Here is a 16,791-nt window from a genome sequence, read left to right as displayed (position 1 = left end):
ACCAGTTTTGTTTTGTGTGTTTTTTTAATAATGCAACAGTGAGATAGAGTGAGTATGTCTTATTTTATGTACATATCACACTGCTTTTACATAAGAACACTTTTTAGTAAAATGGTCACTTGGTGGAGACACATGCTGTTTTGTCCTGAAGCTCTCTGTAGTTAAGGAGAGCTCTCTACTTCAGCTATTACCTTTTATTGTTGAGAGCTGCTTGTAGGTCTGAATTTTGATCATCACAGTAACATGTTAAAACAGTTCCTTATACATAAAACATAATCTACCAAGCTAACGCATATGAATTCAACTTCTTAATATGACAAATTTGATGCACAAATATTTGTCAGTTATTTTTTCCTTAGCTAGCCTGAGATTCTTGTGTATGGTGGATGGATATGATACTGTTTGCTATCTGATACATGATGTGTAGTTGCTATGGTTACCGTTTTATCTGGAAACTATGACAAGGTTGTGAACAGTTAAAATAAAGCTAAATTAGGGATGAATATTCTGTGGATGTAATGTTGATCCAAATAAATACATTTGTTACTCCCTCTATATTTGAGAGCTTATAAATTATGCTCATCTGAAAATACATCAACACAGGGATCATTTTGGGGGTGAACAAAACCATCGTTAAAATGCAGTTCTCTCAGTTGCAAAACATCATATAGTAAATAACAAAACCTGAAATACTGTTTTTTTACAATTTAGTTATACCAATACTTGACTCATCTGTATTACTCAAGTTTCAATCTCTTGGCTCACTACTGGATTCTTTATATAATTATGGCATAAATATGTTTTATTCCATTAAGAAAATGTATTCTGCAAGTAGGACATAAAAACTCCTGAGTAAAGCTCATTATCCTGGGATGGTGTGTTCATTATTTGTTGGCATAGTACCTCAGACAGTGCTATCCTCATTCTTGCGTTTGGACTAACACACAACACACCTTTACTCTGTGATATCCCCTGTGAATGCTGGGTCTAAACACTTGCAGAAGATCTCCCAGTCATTTTGAATTCAGGCCTTGGAGCAGATTCAGATTTCCCAGATACTTTCTGTATCTTAATGTTAGAAGGCCAAGCCTCAGACAGATTGATTGCCTAGCTCCGGAGGCAAAAAAAAATCAAATGATTCTTCCACTTTGGTTTTCAGTTTCAGGTCTTTAGTATAGCTAGCTGAGAATGTTTAGAGGCATTCCGATCTGGGAAAGCAATTATAGAGGTCCGCTGTAACACCCCGTGCGATTTAATAATGGACAGCCAAGCAATTCAGTTGAATTCAGTGTGAACGACTAATTCAATCTAAAGCCATTAGTCAATTCAGACCACTTCTTGCTTGGTTTACATTGATTTAAGTGCAATGCTTACCAGTCATGATGGCTTTCAAGAGGAAACTCCATTCTGTGACTTTGTAGAAAGGGGGCTCTTACTGTAGAGGGAGTAGATTCAGGGTGTTTTCCCTATGTTTTCTAAAGAGGATTCTTATACAATTTTCCATTTAATGGCCAAGGGAAACAAGGACCTGGCCCTGGCATTCTCCTTTCTTTTTTAGCTATAACAAAAACAAATTTACTCATTGGTCTCAACTGTTCAATTTTTCCAGGTACTGGATTAAGATATATGCAACAAGGGAAAATATGCAGTGCCTTCTTAAACAAATAGTGCATTTCCGTTACTGCAGTGCCAATATACATTGTCAGACAAGACATATTCTTTGTGATCTTGATGATATCACTTTAGTGGTTGTGTTGTAGCTACTTCAGGCGCATTTTTAGTTGGAGTGCAGCTAGAGAAGTACACAGCAACAGGCCATACAGAGTCTAGTAATTTAGTTATTAACCAGTGAAAAATATCTACAGGGGCTTAGAAGTACACAGCAACAGGCCATACAGAGTCTAGTAATTTAGTTATTAACCAGTGAAAAATATCTACAGGGGCTTCATTTGTTTTCATACTTAATTTGATTTATTTTATGCCAGTCTACATACTTTACAGCTACATCTTTAAATAAAGAATTCCTAATCCAAAATTTACAGTTATTTAAAGAAGCTAAGAGAGTGAGATAGGGAAGCACTGCCAGAAGACAAGTACAAATATATGGGTTACTGCTTTTTGTGCATGTCCATACTTTCAACTTGTTTGACTTAAAATTGGGACCTTAATTTTGAATTACCTGTTTTTGTCTTTATGTATTTATTTAGCCACTAGATTTCTACTTTTAATTCTTATACTACTGATTTGTATGCTAGTCTAGCTATTGTTAAATGATATTTTACATTTGGGAAGTAAGAATAGAGTACTTCGTGCTATCTTCTATTTAGATTAAAATATATATTTAACTTACCTTTGTTACCCCTATATTAGGATATTCTTTGTGGGGGATCTTGTAAGAGGGATTAATTAAAGTGAATGTTTAGGATGAAGAGCTGTAGCGTTTTACATAAAGAGATGGAATTTCTTGGTAAGAAGGAATCGTAAAATGCTTATAGGTCTGTATGTGGTAGCTTGATCTTGTTTTATCTTGAATAAATTAATTTATCAATAAAGTAGTAGGCAAATACTGCTTAATTTTAAAATACTTGTGAACATCTCAGATGGGCAATAATTATTTAAAGAAAGGTCACTAAAATAGTATAATGCTGACATACTTCACGCCAGTAGCTCAAAGATGATTGCCTGCAGGAAAGTGTGTGAGATATATGGTACATGCAAATACGTTTTAGAAACCTGTATCTCAGATCTATGGTTTATCAGGCATAGAACAGCTGAGAAAAAATAAATGTCACCTAATAAAGATGGTGAGATATGTAGAATACTGTTTTTTCTGGTTGATACTTGCTAGTACCTTTAAAAGGTAAGAAAGAAATGCAAAGAGAGCAAGTCTGTGCTCTCAAAGCTGTATCTGAATGAATATATAGAAAGTAAAATATTTATTAATCTCAAGAATAATTTTTATTTATTTGCAGTAGCACTTTTATTCCTTTTTAAGAAAGAATCATTGTTAAGAATGTTTTTAAATGTAAGAATTTATTTTTTTAAGAAAAAAGACTAAATTATGTTTTAAGAATGGATTGGGTTGTAGTAAAATGAATCCTTGTGTTTAGAAATACTTGTTTGACAGATGGCTTACTGAATCCTCATAATAGTAAGAGAAGTTTTCAGTGTCTTTTTTGCTTTTCAGATACCTGTGGTCGCTAAGCGTATCTCACACAATTATGGAAATCAGCATTTTGTCTGGACAGTTATTTAATTCACAGTCATCATCCTTTCGTAAGAATATTGAAAGTGTTTATTTTAGTGCACTCTCTTGCTTATCTTGCTGTTGTCTGTCCTACTGCGTTCTGACAATTAGTAACTATTCAGAACACTACCCAATGCAGAGGGGTCACACTGTTCAGGCATTTTTCGCCATGCACAAAGAGCAGAATGTGCAGCATACCCGCAAGTCACACACATAAAGCAATTTCTTATCAGCTAAAACACACAAAAGATAGCTAGGTTTAGTGAGCTACTCAGCTAAGCGTTAGTATGTTCACCACCCTGATAAGGCAGCTGAAGAGTCTTTGATGGGCAGGCAGGTATCAGTCAGGTGGGGAAGGGCTGACCTCCACTCCTCCTTGGGAGAGATACTCGATGGTGTTGCATTGCCATCTTCTGACTCCCTGTTTTTTTCCTGAAAGATTTTATACCTTTCTGTGTTGGTATTTTCCTTTTGAATCCCTGAACTGCTAAGAATCCCTCTCTCAATAATCCTCTGTAATTTTACCTTTTTTATCTTGCCAAGCTTTACTCTATGGATCCACTCTCTGCTCTTTCTAGCTTTGCAATTTCCTCAGCAGTCTGAGCTAAGGTTACACAGCTGAGCTGAGTCTTGGGTCCTTGGTCACAGACAGCTCTGGTGGTGGGAGAGAGCTTACCAAAGTGGTTAGAGAGAGGGAGAGTTACAACAATGCTGGTATAAAATCTCGTTGTATGTACAGTAATTAACATTTTCCATATATATGAGTGTATGTGTTCTCGGCTGTACCTTTGAAGTTATTTATGTACAGCCCTTTGTTCTGAATTCATTACAGATTTTTTTACATACTTTTTCAAGAAACATGTTTTTAGTCCATAGAACTTTCTCTACCAAAATATTGATTTTTTTTGTTTGTTTTTGAGGAAGTCTGTTTTCTTTCAATGTAGCATTAAGGAAGGAGCATGCAACTGCATTACTTCCACATCAGAAAGTGCAGTCACGTAGGTTTGGCACTCCAGCTAGGTGTCCAGACAGCACTGCCTTTTTCAGGAGGATATCAGATACAGAGACAGTGAAGGAACTGGATGCAACATCAGAAGGTAATGATATATCCATTCTCACTGACTGCAAATCTATTCCAGAGGCCTGCAAAGGCCTATTTCTCTTCCACTAGAATGTTCTGTTTTCTTTTTTCTTTTTGAGAAGCATTTCTGTGGAATTACAGAAGTACTTAGTACTTTCACAGGACATAAAGCAGAATTCTACTTAGGCCATACCTGAAAGTGTGGGGTGCTTTTTTGTTTTCTACTTCTTAATTATTGACAATGTGGGATGGGAAAGAATGGGAAGGTAAGGAAGGAAAGGCTTACAGTGTTGGAGTTTGAGGACAGATAGGGAGATTAAATTTGCTGATTAATCTGCAAAATATAATAGCTGCACTGTTTGCAAATGAAACAACTGCAGGCAAATGGCTAGGTTATGGCTTTTAACCCTAGACATAGATTTTTTTTCTTCTTGCTTGAAACACCTAGGTTAGTCCTTTTCAGTAGTACTTACCATACTGATAAACTGGGTTGCTGGTTAGAAGGGTAGAGGTGGTTCTTCGTAACTTGAATTGCTGGTAAAGATCCTTTTTTTTCTTGAAGATGTCTAACTGATTAAACAGAATAAAAACATAACGGCTTTTGTTGTTGAAGAATAGTCACACCTTTTAGCTAGAGGCACAAGATAAAAATGTTACACCCACAGGGAAAGTTTGAAACAGACTTTTTTTTTTATTTTAATACAGAATATTTTTGCATGCTTAGGTCAAATAATGAAATATGATAGGGAAGAATTTTAAAACTAACTAAAGTGCAAATGTGAACTCGTTTCTAGTTGTTGCTTCTCCTTAAGTCTTCTTATTTGTTGTTTTTATTTTATTACCAATGTGGAAACAAGAGTTTTTTGTTTTCTTTAGGCTACAAATATGTGACCCTATGAATCTAACAAATGATTAAGCAGTGGTGAGTGTGGAGTGTGCCCAGAAGAGAAGATGATAGTGTTGGCACAAACAGCTTTACTAGCATTTTTTCCAATGTTTTCTCCTAATGTTATCATCATGAAATATGAAAAAAACTGAAATGTTGCTTGTAGACACTTTGGACCATGGTAATCCGTGTCTATCTTTCAGACCGTGAGATCTCTCTGTGGAGATTTGAGGTCTCTGCAGAGAATGCAGACAAAATCCAGGATTGCCTCAGCGTACCTGTATTGGTATTGATCCTGTTCTGTCAGACCATAGCTAGACTAGTGGCAAAGGCAAAGAGCTTTCAAACTGTTGATATCACTGTAATTAGACTTTGACTGAGTATGAGTACAATATGTAAATACAAAACATAAATACAAATGGGATTTTACTTAGAACAAAAATATACTTTGGGAAAACTATAATAAGAAACATACCTCAATTCAGTGCAACACTGGAACACACAGAATTATATGAAAAAATGTAAAACTGAAGTTGAAATTGAATTACATTCCTAAACAAATGTCCAGGTACAAATTTACTCAAACATAAAATTTCTTGGCCATATTTTTCTTAGAAAGTTAGTTTTCAGAGAGGATTCTAAGAATCACAAAGACTGTTTCAGAGTGGCCAGGAGAGAAGGAGGTCTGTAGCTCTGTGAAGGAAAAATCAAAGATGGCAGTAGCAGGAGAATATCATCATAATCATAAAGTCCTAGTTTTCCTACATGGTAAACAGTAATTCCAGATCTGAGAAATAAGTGCTGATTAGTTAAATTGTTATTTTGTATTATAAGTTTATACATGGTGAATGTTTTGCTGGGGAACAAATGCTAATCAGTTGAATTGTTACCTCTTACAGTAGTTTATACGTTCTGAATTTTTTTTATAGATAGATTTTAGTTGCCCTGTGGAGGAAGGGTAGCATCACTACTATCAGATAGTTGTTGGGTAATGAGGAAGAGCTGTAAAGTAGGGTGCCCAAGATCACACTAGTGAGGCCGAGAATAAAATTCTGGGCAGCAGGTTAAGGTGGGAGATATATACACTAGTTCAAGCACTGCAGAAAGTTTAGAAGACTGTAGCTGATGAATTGTCAGATGAAGAAAAGCTGTTGTCGCCTTCCCTCTTCTCCACCAAAAAGCCCCCTCTCCTCTACAAGTAGCATTAAGGTGAAGGATAGATACATCGTAGTAATTTCTTGCTGACATTTCCAGTCTTCCGTCAGCTGGGGCAGGTTGAACTAAGGAATAGCAATTTTTGTCAGTGCGCTGTAGCCCAATTTATATTACAGTGTGTTGGTGCCCTGAGAACTCGTCCTGCCAGCAATTTTAAAATAGTGCAGAAATGGGTAGCAGAGTGTGCCTGATGTTCGACTAACAAATGGGAGCATAAGAAACAGGCGTATTTCTTTAGTGAATGAGAGGGAGGAGAGCTGAAAAATCCTAAAGGCTCATGAATGACCCAAAATGCTCATTGTCTTACTGTGTATCTGCCTATTAGGAATGTGGTAGAAGACACTAGGTCCCTTTACTATTCAGTACAAGTTATTTTTAGCCAAATTTATTGTAAGACTGTTTTGAAACTAAATTATAAATAATAAATCTGAATAGTAAGTATATTTGTGAATAACCAGGGAGCATAAGTACTTATGCCAGCATTTTAAATGAAAGATTTAAACAAGTACATTTTCATAATCTACACTAAAAAGTGCAGTGTCTCTTTAATGATTCTTTTAAGGAGATAATCTTTAAAGATAATAAGGAATCACTACATTAATTTTAGAGAAATGTTAAGAATTTTATAAATATTCTTTGCAATGGAGGTATGTGTGAAGAGGAGGTGAATGGATGAGGACTGAAAAGAAGAAAATGGTTGAGTAAGAAGAAAAAGAAGTAACAAGTTAAGATGGCAATGTGAAATGAAGAGGTAATTTCTCATTAAGTTTTTATTTAGCTCAAAAAGGCAAAATGTTTGGAAACTGCATTAGAATGGTACAGTATCCATAAACAGTAACTGGGAACTGAAAAACATCATGATTTAGATTTGTTGCTTGAACAGCTTCAGAATGTCGTTTTGAATTTCTTTAAGCAGAGCTTCAAAGTGAGTCTTGAAGTATTGAAATGTCAGGTTTTCCTCTCCTGATGGAATTCTGGATTTGGTTTGTAAGCAGTCTCTTCAACTAGCTATTTGACCTTATTTTTGGCATTTCATATTCCAAGAGTAAAAGAGTATTAATTTCCTGATGTCAGTGTTCCTTCAAATTTACAAGAAAGCCCACGAAGAAGCAGTATTTCTATGTGCTCAGTCTTTGTGGAGTAAAGAAAATATTGGATCCTATAAAAACATTAACCAGTTGTTTGCCTTTTTTTTAACCTTGCTTAGTCATCATCTATGCTGGGATGATTAGCATTAATTTATTTGTTGCTGGGACTTGCTGGAGGAGAAGAATGGAGGATATTGACAGCATTGAGAGTAAGCTGGAGAACCAAACAGAACCAGGGATTTGGGTGTGTGGGAATTACAAGTTGAGGGGAAATAGGATAAGAGAGTGGTATCAAAGAGTAGTTTGGAGCTTGCTTGGTTTTTTGTTATTGAGGGGAATAAAATTGATGCTGGCCATGCATTAAAAAGGTGGTAATGATTTGGAGAGAAATAGCTGCTGTTCCTAGAAGCAGAAAGGTGTAACACACGTGAAAGGAGGGTCTGCATGTTTCTCCCGCTCAAATTTCACATTGCAGTCATGCCAACCAATTAAATCTTTCTTCATGTGGAATTCCAAATGTTTCTGTTGGAGGAGGCAGTAGGGACTTTTCCAGCTCCACTTTACTTGAAACTAAAACCTTATGCAACACCCCACAGGAGGTGACTGTTTGGTTTTCCTTAGTGATATCTCATAAGGTTCTTAGACATTCAATCAGAAGAGGTCCTGTGGTCGGTATACATACATGCACATACATGATCAGGGACAAAACTATTTTGCTCCATCAGCAAGTAAAAAGCCCCGGCCCAGTAGAAGAAAGATTTTGAAATTCATAACCCAGACCAGTGATGGCAAAGCATTGGTCCTTGTGCCACAAACAGCAGTAACATATTTTAGCTGTCACCTACAACTGAGTTATATGCTTTTTAAAAATAATTATGATGCCAGAAACTGAAAAGGGCTTCTTGGTTTTAAGCTCATCCTTTGTCTTCCGTTATAACAATCAGACCAAGCAATAATATTCAACATACGACATTTGAAGTGAGAGAATAATGCTTTCTTGCAGTTTTAGTATTAAAAATATAAATCTGTTCGATGCAAAGATAAACGCTGTAAGTGCTGAGTTAAAGGAAAACTGATGAAAATGACCTTCATTTTTTTCTGTTCTCTTTCTCTAGTGAGACGAATCCAGGGCCAAAGAAACCTGAAGCCTGCAAAACCAAAGTCAAGAAGTAAAGTTTCTTTAACTAATGTAGTTGCAGAGTGGTGACTCTTTTATGTTATCAATCTGACTGTGATATTTTCTAGGATCTATCAGTATAAAACTTAGTTTTTATCTCTTTTCCCCTGTCATGTAATTGTGGAAGATTTGGTCATGATGATTTATCAATCTGTTTTGTAGATACTGAGCTATTGTGTCATAGAGGTTCTGTATTTTCACAGAGAAGAGCAAAATGAAACTGCATTTGCCAAGAAATTAGTATTCTTTTACTATGATTTGTTGGACTGGATTCTCTCTCTCTCTTCAGTCCTTTAGCCGTTATGTATTTGCATCCTTGATCATTCCTAAGATAGCTCTGAAGTATCTGATGTTCAGACACACTGTTTTTGAGACTAGCTTCTTCCAGGCATGCTGTGCACTTGTAGAAAAGGAAAGGAAACTAAATCAGGATGGTCCTGCAGCTTTTTAACACTAGTGAAAAAGCTAGAGGCTAATTTATAGTATCCTTTGTATGAAATTTATCCATCTATCCCATTACTCCTGTGAACCTTTATTGTATAGGGTATTCCAATCTATTGCTTTTTGTATTTAGAAAATAGCTAAAAGTAAAAATGCACATTATTCTCCTTTCTTTGTTCAAATCATCTTTTTCAGCAGAGATACTGCAGAGTTCATAAGCTGTGTGGGCAAATAGTGCCTGGATGTTGCAATCCTTAACTTTGCCAGTTATTGTTAAGAGCATAGGTGCCTAAAACACAGCAGGGGACATGAAGTGCCTTAGAAGTGAGTTCAAAGAAGCCACAAAGATGAGTGGAGAAATGTAGAGGAGTTAGAAATGCAGAGAAGAGAAATAAGGTCTGAATTCCATCCCTCAAAGGTGCTTGCCTCCAGTTGGGATTCTTAGATCTCAGTTTTCTTTTCTTCCCATTGAAGCAGCTTCATTTTAGCGTAGCTGAGAAAAACTGAAAAATAACTATAAAGATGGCATTGGCTTAAACTGAATTTCTGCTGTGTAAGGCAAACTGCAGACATTTTCTTTAGAAACAAAAATAAGACTTGTGATTTCTCCAGGGATAAACATGTTTAAGAATATGAGCTGGTTTTCAGTTCTTCACACAGAATCATAAAAATATTGGTTGCAATGGATCTTTGTAGGTCATCTAGTCCAGCCTCCCACTTGTAGCAAGACAAAACTAAATCATGTCAGCTGTGGCTTCATCTAGCTGAGTCTTGAACAACTGCAGGGATGGAGATTCCACAGCCTCTCTGGGTAACGTTTTCCAGGTTACCTCAGTAACCTGCTGGTGGAGAATTTTTTCCTAGTGTCCAGTCTGAACCTCATAAGCTACAACTTGAGGCCATTGTCTCATGTTTTACCATCTGCCACCATCGAGAAGTTTGACACCATCATCTTTATAATTGCCCTTCAATCAGTTGTTAAAGGCTACAGTTAGTTCCCTCCAGCCTTAGTCTCTTTGCCAGACTAAGCAAGCTTGCTTCCTTCCACGTCTCCTTGTAGGTCGTATGCCCTTGTCCCCTGATAGCCCTCTCCTGTTCTTTCTTCAGTTTCTTAATTTTCTGCTTGGACTAGGTGACACAAACCTGGATACACTATTACAGGTGTGCTTCACACAGGCCAAGTAGAAGGGAATATAGTAACTTCCATAAGTTTGCTGACCATACTCCTCCTAATATGCATGTGGTTTGCATTATATGAGGGCACACTGTTTGGTTTATGTGTGACTTGACATCCATCCTGACTCCAGAAGCAGGGCTATTCTTCAGCTAGTTGGTTCGCAGTCTGTCGTGGTGCACCAGAGCATTCTCCCCCAGATGCTGAACTTTGCACTTCTTGTTGAACTTCATGAGGTTTCTGTTGGCCTGATGCTTTCAGTCTTACTGAACTGAAAATAAGCTTTTTCAGTGTTTAAAACTGTAGAATTAATGTCATGTAGTTAGAAACTTGAAAAGTGTGAAGCACTTTTAGGGGCAAACAGATTTATAGTATGTATTTCCAAACAAAAATCTTTAGCCAGAATTTGCCACTTTGCTGTAATTACTTCTGTTGCCCAAGAAGTTAGTCAGGTTTCATATGCAGAAAGATGGTCTAATACAGGGATGAACAAGACATAACCTTCTTTTCTCTTCTCTAATCTTGGAGCCATTAAAGTTGAGATAGCCTGTGGTCTAATTTTATAGCCGGTACAATGGCTCCTAAAAGAAATTTTGAAGAGAGCTGGCTTGACTCAAGGTTTCCCAGGGTCAGACCTGGAATTGTTAACAGTGGCAGATGCTTACAGGTCTATGCAGAAATTCCATATAAATCAAGAATATATACATTAGAATTAACAAGTTAAATCTCTGTTCATTTCATGTGGGTTCAACTATTTACAGAGGAAGAAGGGGGAATATAATAAACCTTCCAGCTTTTTTAGAAATGCACCAATGTTGATCGAATTATACCTTTATTGCTAACAAATGTTTGCCAGCTGGTTGGTAGTATGCCTAAGACTTTGCCTATTGCTCTTTCACAGCATGGTTACAACTTCATAACAGAATTCAGATTCACAGAGGCAAAAACACAGCTGTTTAAGCCCATTAAATAAGTGGTTTACAAGAAACAGCATAATCAGTAGTATCAAGTATTTTGTCAATAATATTAACAACAGAGAAATAGAAGATGATGCCTGTTTGACAAGAGACTGTTTTTAAGACGTTATATTTGCATAATGCTTCTCTTTTCATACTGTAAAAAGCAACAAGACTTCATAAAAGAGACATATCCATTATGCATGAATTTAAATAATCTGACTTGCATGTGGAAAGTAAAGCTGAACTAGATTGTATATTGTTTTACTGGTCTTTTAAAAATTACAGGCAATTATTGTTTGCTTTTTTAATTAATCCTGTTTCTTCAGAGGCTGATTCATTGTATGATCCTGCAGTTAGTGAATTAAATATTTTCTTATTAACTTCAGTATAATTGACACCTTGTATGACTCAGAGCTCTGAGAGTAAACAACTTGAGCAGAATTATCCTGTCACATCTGTGGGGCTGATTAGGCATAAGCATCAGTCATGACAATTTAGGTTTGTTACAGTGCATGTGGCTTTTCCAGACGTGCCTGTACTATAAGCATGGATCTCGACCAAGACTGCTTACCAGGTCCATGTTGATACCAAAAGATCTCCAAAGACAAAAGCATTTTGGAAAAAAATAAAATTTTTCTGCTACTTCATCTTGTTTTTTAGGCAGGAATGTTATTCTTAGCCCAGAATTAGTGGCTAGCTATAATCATTAATGGAAGAGGCGTAAAGCAGGTTAGTCCGTGTCTGTTTACCCAAATAACATATGCAACAACCCCTATGTACTACAGAAAAATAGCACCTCAGATTTGTTTAGGTCAGAATGCTTGAATCTCTGTGTTTTTTCAGCTCTCCTGAACGTGTCTGGGTACTCTTTTTGTGGGCTTTATACCCATTTCCTGAACGTAAACTCTTTCTTGCTAGTGAAGAATTACAGTAAATTGTACAACTCTGAAATGCAGATCTGATTCTGCTGGGACAGTTCTCAAGCTCTATCTTCTCCCTCCCACAGCTACCCCAAAGACGCTCTTGTGGTTTATACACAGCCTTGTGGGTTGTGTAGTTTATACCTTGTCTTCGGGGACATACAGTAGTTGAACTAAACAAAATACACATTGCAGATTGAGCTATAATCTTACTTTGGCCAACCTCCTTTTGTGTTTCTGATTTTTCCACCATATATTCTGTAAAGATAAGAATACATTTGAGTCATTGCTTCATATTTATTTTTCCATTTCTTCATTTGTAGAGAGTGGTTCATCTAATAATAGTGTTACTGTAGCTGTGATAACCTGAGGATAGAAGAAAATCACGATTATAGGTAGAAGTAATATCTTTTATTAGATATTTAGCTTTTAGTTATCTTGAAAAAAGTTGTATAGGGCAATCAAGATTTCTCTGACATTGGTTGTAGGCAAAATAGGGGATGCTGATACAAGACCTGATTAATAAATTGTTAAGGAATATACAGTGACAATTATATAAGTTTATGGGAAATAGACCTTATTAGTCAGAAAACAGATTCTCATCAGTTTCATATTTTTGTATCTTACCAAAGGCATTTTTCGGTCTTTACTTACACCATTCATCAACTTTCCCATTTTTCTTCCCCCTAAGCTTCAATTTGAACAAGGAAAATACTGAGCTTGAAACCAGTGATGTGATCAGGGATCTTTAAGACAACCTGAGCAGGGCAGTGCTCAGGAGCACACTTTGGCTTTGTGGCCTTTTACAAATGGATTTGAGGTTGAGTTTTTATATTTAAAGATTATTTAAATAAATATCTTATTGTAATAGCAACTATTATGAGCCAGCTAACTGATCTAATTATGTTGACTAGCGCGCATTCCATTAGTACTTGGATAGTTTCTGTAGATTCGCTAATATAAGCAAAATTTTAGATTTGTTCTGCAGATCTCCAGACCTGAACAGCAGCTTCATAGCTACTGTTTACTGATACTGCAATCCATGCAAGAACTCACTTAAAACAGAAAGAATAGGCATCTGCTTTACCGAAATTACAATGATTCAAATTGTGTCGTGAATACGGATTTCATGATCAACTTTGTTTAGTAATTCTGTGGAGGATTATGTCCTGAGAGAGGAACAAGACTGCTCCAAAATGGGGCATAAGGCTATTCAGGTGAGGGTCCCCATGACTGTTGCAAGCCAAAGAGAATCTGAGGTCAAGCAGTTGAGGTACATTAAACTGGAAGGGGAAACCTTGTAGATGACACTAAAAAAAAATTATTGAAGATTTTTCTTGTATTTTAAGAACAGATGGATAGAAAGTTCAGTTTTCCTTTGCTGTATCATTATTTCTTGTCCCTCTATGGTGTGTTCACTCTTCTCTGAATTAAAGTATTACAGTCTTCCAGTTTTCTTCTCATACAGATGCCTTTCCCAACTGTAATTGTTTTCTAATCAGTCTTCTGATTGTCTTTGCATGTGCTCTTTATATGTTTTTTCACTCAGTGAGTCCTGAATAGTACTGCAGAATTTATAGGAAAATGTGGAAATATGTTCTTATTTTCCTCTCATCTTCTCTATGGTTTCTAACACTGTTTGCTTTATTGTCTGTTCACAGCACATTGAGCTGTGGTCTTAATCTGCAAATATCAGGGCTTTTTTTGGTGAGAGTGAGGTAGTTTAGAACTCGACACATTATTCCTTCCCACATACATTACCTTGCATTTGCCAACACTTAATTTTGTCTGCTTGACATGCTGTCAGTTGACTTAACTCTCTAGGGTCCCCTGGACCTCCTCACATTGAACTTTTGCACTAGCATGAGATTTCATTCTGCATTTTCAATTTAGATGAAATGAAGGCTATGGCTGTTACTTGAACGTAGCTTTGTTGTTTCTGTAGGAAGCACGCTTATCATTCATTAATATATTCAATTTTGAAGAGTTCAGTGGTTCTTGAAAGATAATGTGCATTCTGAACACTGATAAATGCTTGTAACGAAGTGTTTTTCCTTGAAAGTATGGATTTTATTTCTTTGGGAATACTCTCAGAAATACAGTAAGCAATCCTTCTTGAAAATGTCAGATGTTTTACTTCTTGGCTAGGGCCACTTGCATAGGATGCTGGAGAATTGATTCAATTTCTCACTTTTCCTGAAGAGAATTTGAACCCATTGGACTTACCTCCCAAAGGAGGCAATTTTAGCTCAGTGAAAGAGTGATCTCAGTGAAAGAGTGATCTCAATCTTTCTTGTTGAAATTGCTCTACTTTTAAATGGCAAAATTAAATGTTCTTTGGGCCAGAAAGAATGTTTGTGATAAGAGTTCTAATGCCCAATCATTTGACTGTTTCAGTGTTTTATTCTATACTAAGACAAATTATGTGCATCTCTTCAACTGATGAAAATGTAGGAGTCTATGGTTTTGACTGTTGCACTGCTGGATTTAGTCACATGTGTTTGATCTAAATCCGATTTCGGGCACCTACATCCTTTTATAAAGCGGTAGTTATGTGCTTCCTGACTTAGGCAACATCCAATCTAAGATTTAGAATCTAAATTTTGTATTTACGTACCCAAAGGCCCATAGTGGAGGTACCTAAATGCAGGGATGGTTTCTGTCTTGCACGCATGTATGACCTTCAGGACTATTTATAAGCTTAAATAACTTTTCCATTTAGCTCAGGCATGTGATTAATCAGCATTAGACATTTTGATTCCTCTACCTAACTTTAAATTTGAGAAAGCTATTGTGAACTCACACTGTTTTTGCATATATATACATGTAATATTTGTCTTACTGTCCTACTTCTATTTAAATAATTGGCTGTAGGAATAGGACTGGTTCACATTTTGTTTGAATTATGAAAAATTTGTTTCTTTAAAAAATATAAAAGGGTGTCCTGAACAAGAGCTTTTAACTGATTGATTGTTTTTTGGTGGGTTTCCAAGCTGTTTTTCAAAGTACATGTTTAAAGGTTAATAGACTTAGCTATGGGGAAGAGTCATCTTCTAACAGGAAGTCTTTTCTTATCCTTGTATAGAATATGCTTCCTGTGGCTCAGTATTAGATAATACTCTATGAAACTCATCAAGCCTATGGTTTGATTTAGATCCATTTTGTTAAGTAGGCAAAGAACAGACTATGTTGACATATGTGAGGCACAGTAGTCAACTGAAATAAGATGGTTGTGCAGCCTTTTTTTGAGAAACCTTTCATAGATTATTGGAATCGATTATTTCATGAAGAATTAGATTTTTTCATATTGTAGAACTAAACATCATTGTCAGATTATAAATTACTATTCACTGTTCAGTCCCATTATTAATAAGAAAATAAAACAAGTTTCCTGCAGTAATATGAATTTATCAGTTTTATATCTGAAATGAGATTATTTTATGTTTAGTCACATTTCAGTTTGAAATAAATTTAATGAGCCAAATTCCTTCCAAACTTGGGGATGCTTACTTCTGCCCTCTGTTTTTTACCAGGCAGTATCCAAAGCTTGGATCTCAACACATTCATACTTTGCAGAAGGAGTGGTCTGAATTTTGTGGCCAGTACTAATAACTAGGACTAAGGTGATGTGGAGTATCGGAAATTCCTCTGAAGGCCCTCAGTAGCTTGCAGCGTTGGGATTACAAGCATATGTCCTTGTATTGAGAGACCAGGTTTCCTCACTTAGGCTGTAGTTACTTACCATGTAAATGAAGAAGAGTTGTTATCCGTAGTTGGAACTGTATGCCTTCCCTCTGCTGAGTTCAGCAGCAGTCTGTCTGTCTCTCTGGTGTGGTGGTTTAGAATGTCTTTGTGTCCGCCCCAAAGTTCAGACAGTTACACTTTCCAGAGCAGTCAGCAGCAGGCTGGTAATGGTAAAGCAGCACTGCATATTGGAGATGGAAGGAGTCTAAGAAATGGCAATCTGTGTCTTCAAGAGGTGTATCAGATTTATTTCTCTGGTAGGTATTCATTTCGGCAGCATTCACACAGGTCATCCTTGCTAGAGATTAATCTGAACTATGTCACAGCTCTTGGTGTCAAGGCTTATCTAATCATCAGTGTGTCAGTGCCAGTATTTATTCATTTCAGAGGAAGCCAAAGGCACTTCAGAGAAAATTTATCATCACAGCAAGCTTCTCTAAATACAGTATTTTTTCACTAAAATATCAACAAAAGATTGGGTTTATCTCAAATCACTTTGAAATATTTGACACCAGGCTTTGTGTAATGGATTTTGAAAATGATGTTGTCTTATATCGCTTGCATACTTTTTATCATAAATACAGTAGAATGGAGGAATGCATTAATTCTTTTGCCATAATCTTTTGTTTTACGTTTAAGGCATTGATGCCTGAATTACGTTTCTTCTTTATGACCTAATGCAATCTATTTGATTAAGGAACTTATTAAAATATTTTAATTTTAAAAATACTCTCTAATTCTGGGTTAACTACCTTTTTATTTTCTGTATATATCTGTTCAAAAAACATTCCCTGCATTTATTAAGGAAACCTTTTTTGTTCAGAGATTTGAAATCTCTTCTTCCCCTTAATTTTTGTAG

The sequence above is a fragment of the Dromaius novaehollandiae genome, chromosome 1, assembly GCF_036370855.1.
Source record: "Dromaius novaehollandiae isolate bDroNov1 chromosome 1, bDroNov1.hap1, whole genome shotgun sequence".
Taxonomy (NCBI): domain Eukaryota; kingdom Metazoa; phylum Chordata; class Aves; order Casuariiformes; family Dromaiidae; genus Dromaius; species Dromaius novaehollandiae.
This window is presented reverse-complemented; position numbering follows the sequence as displayed.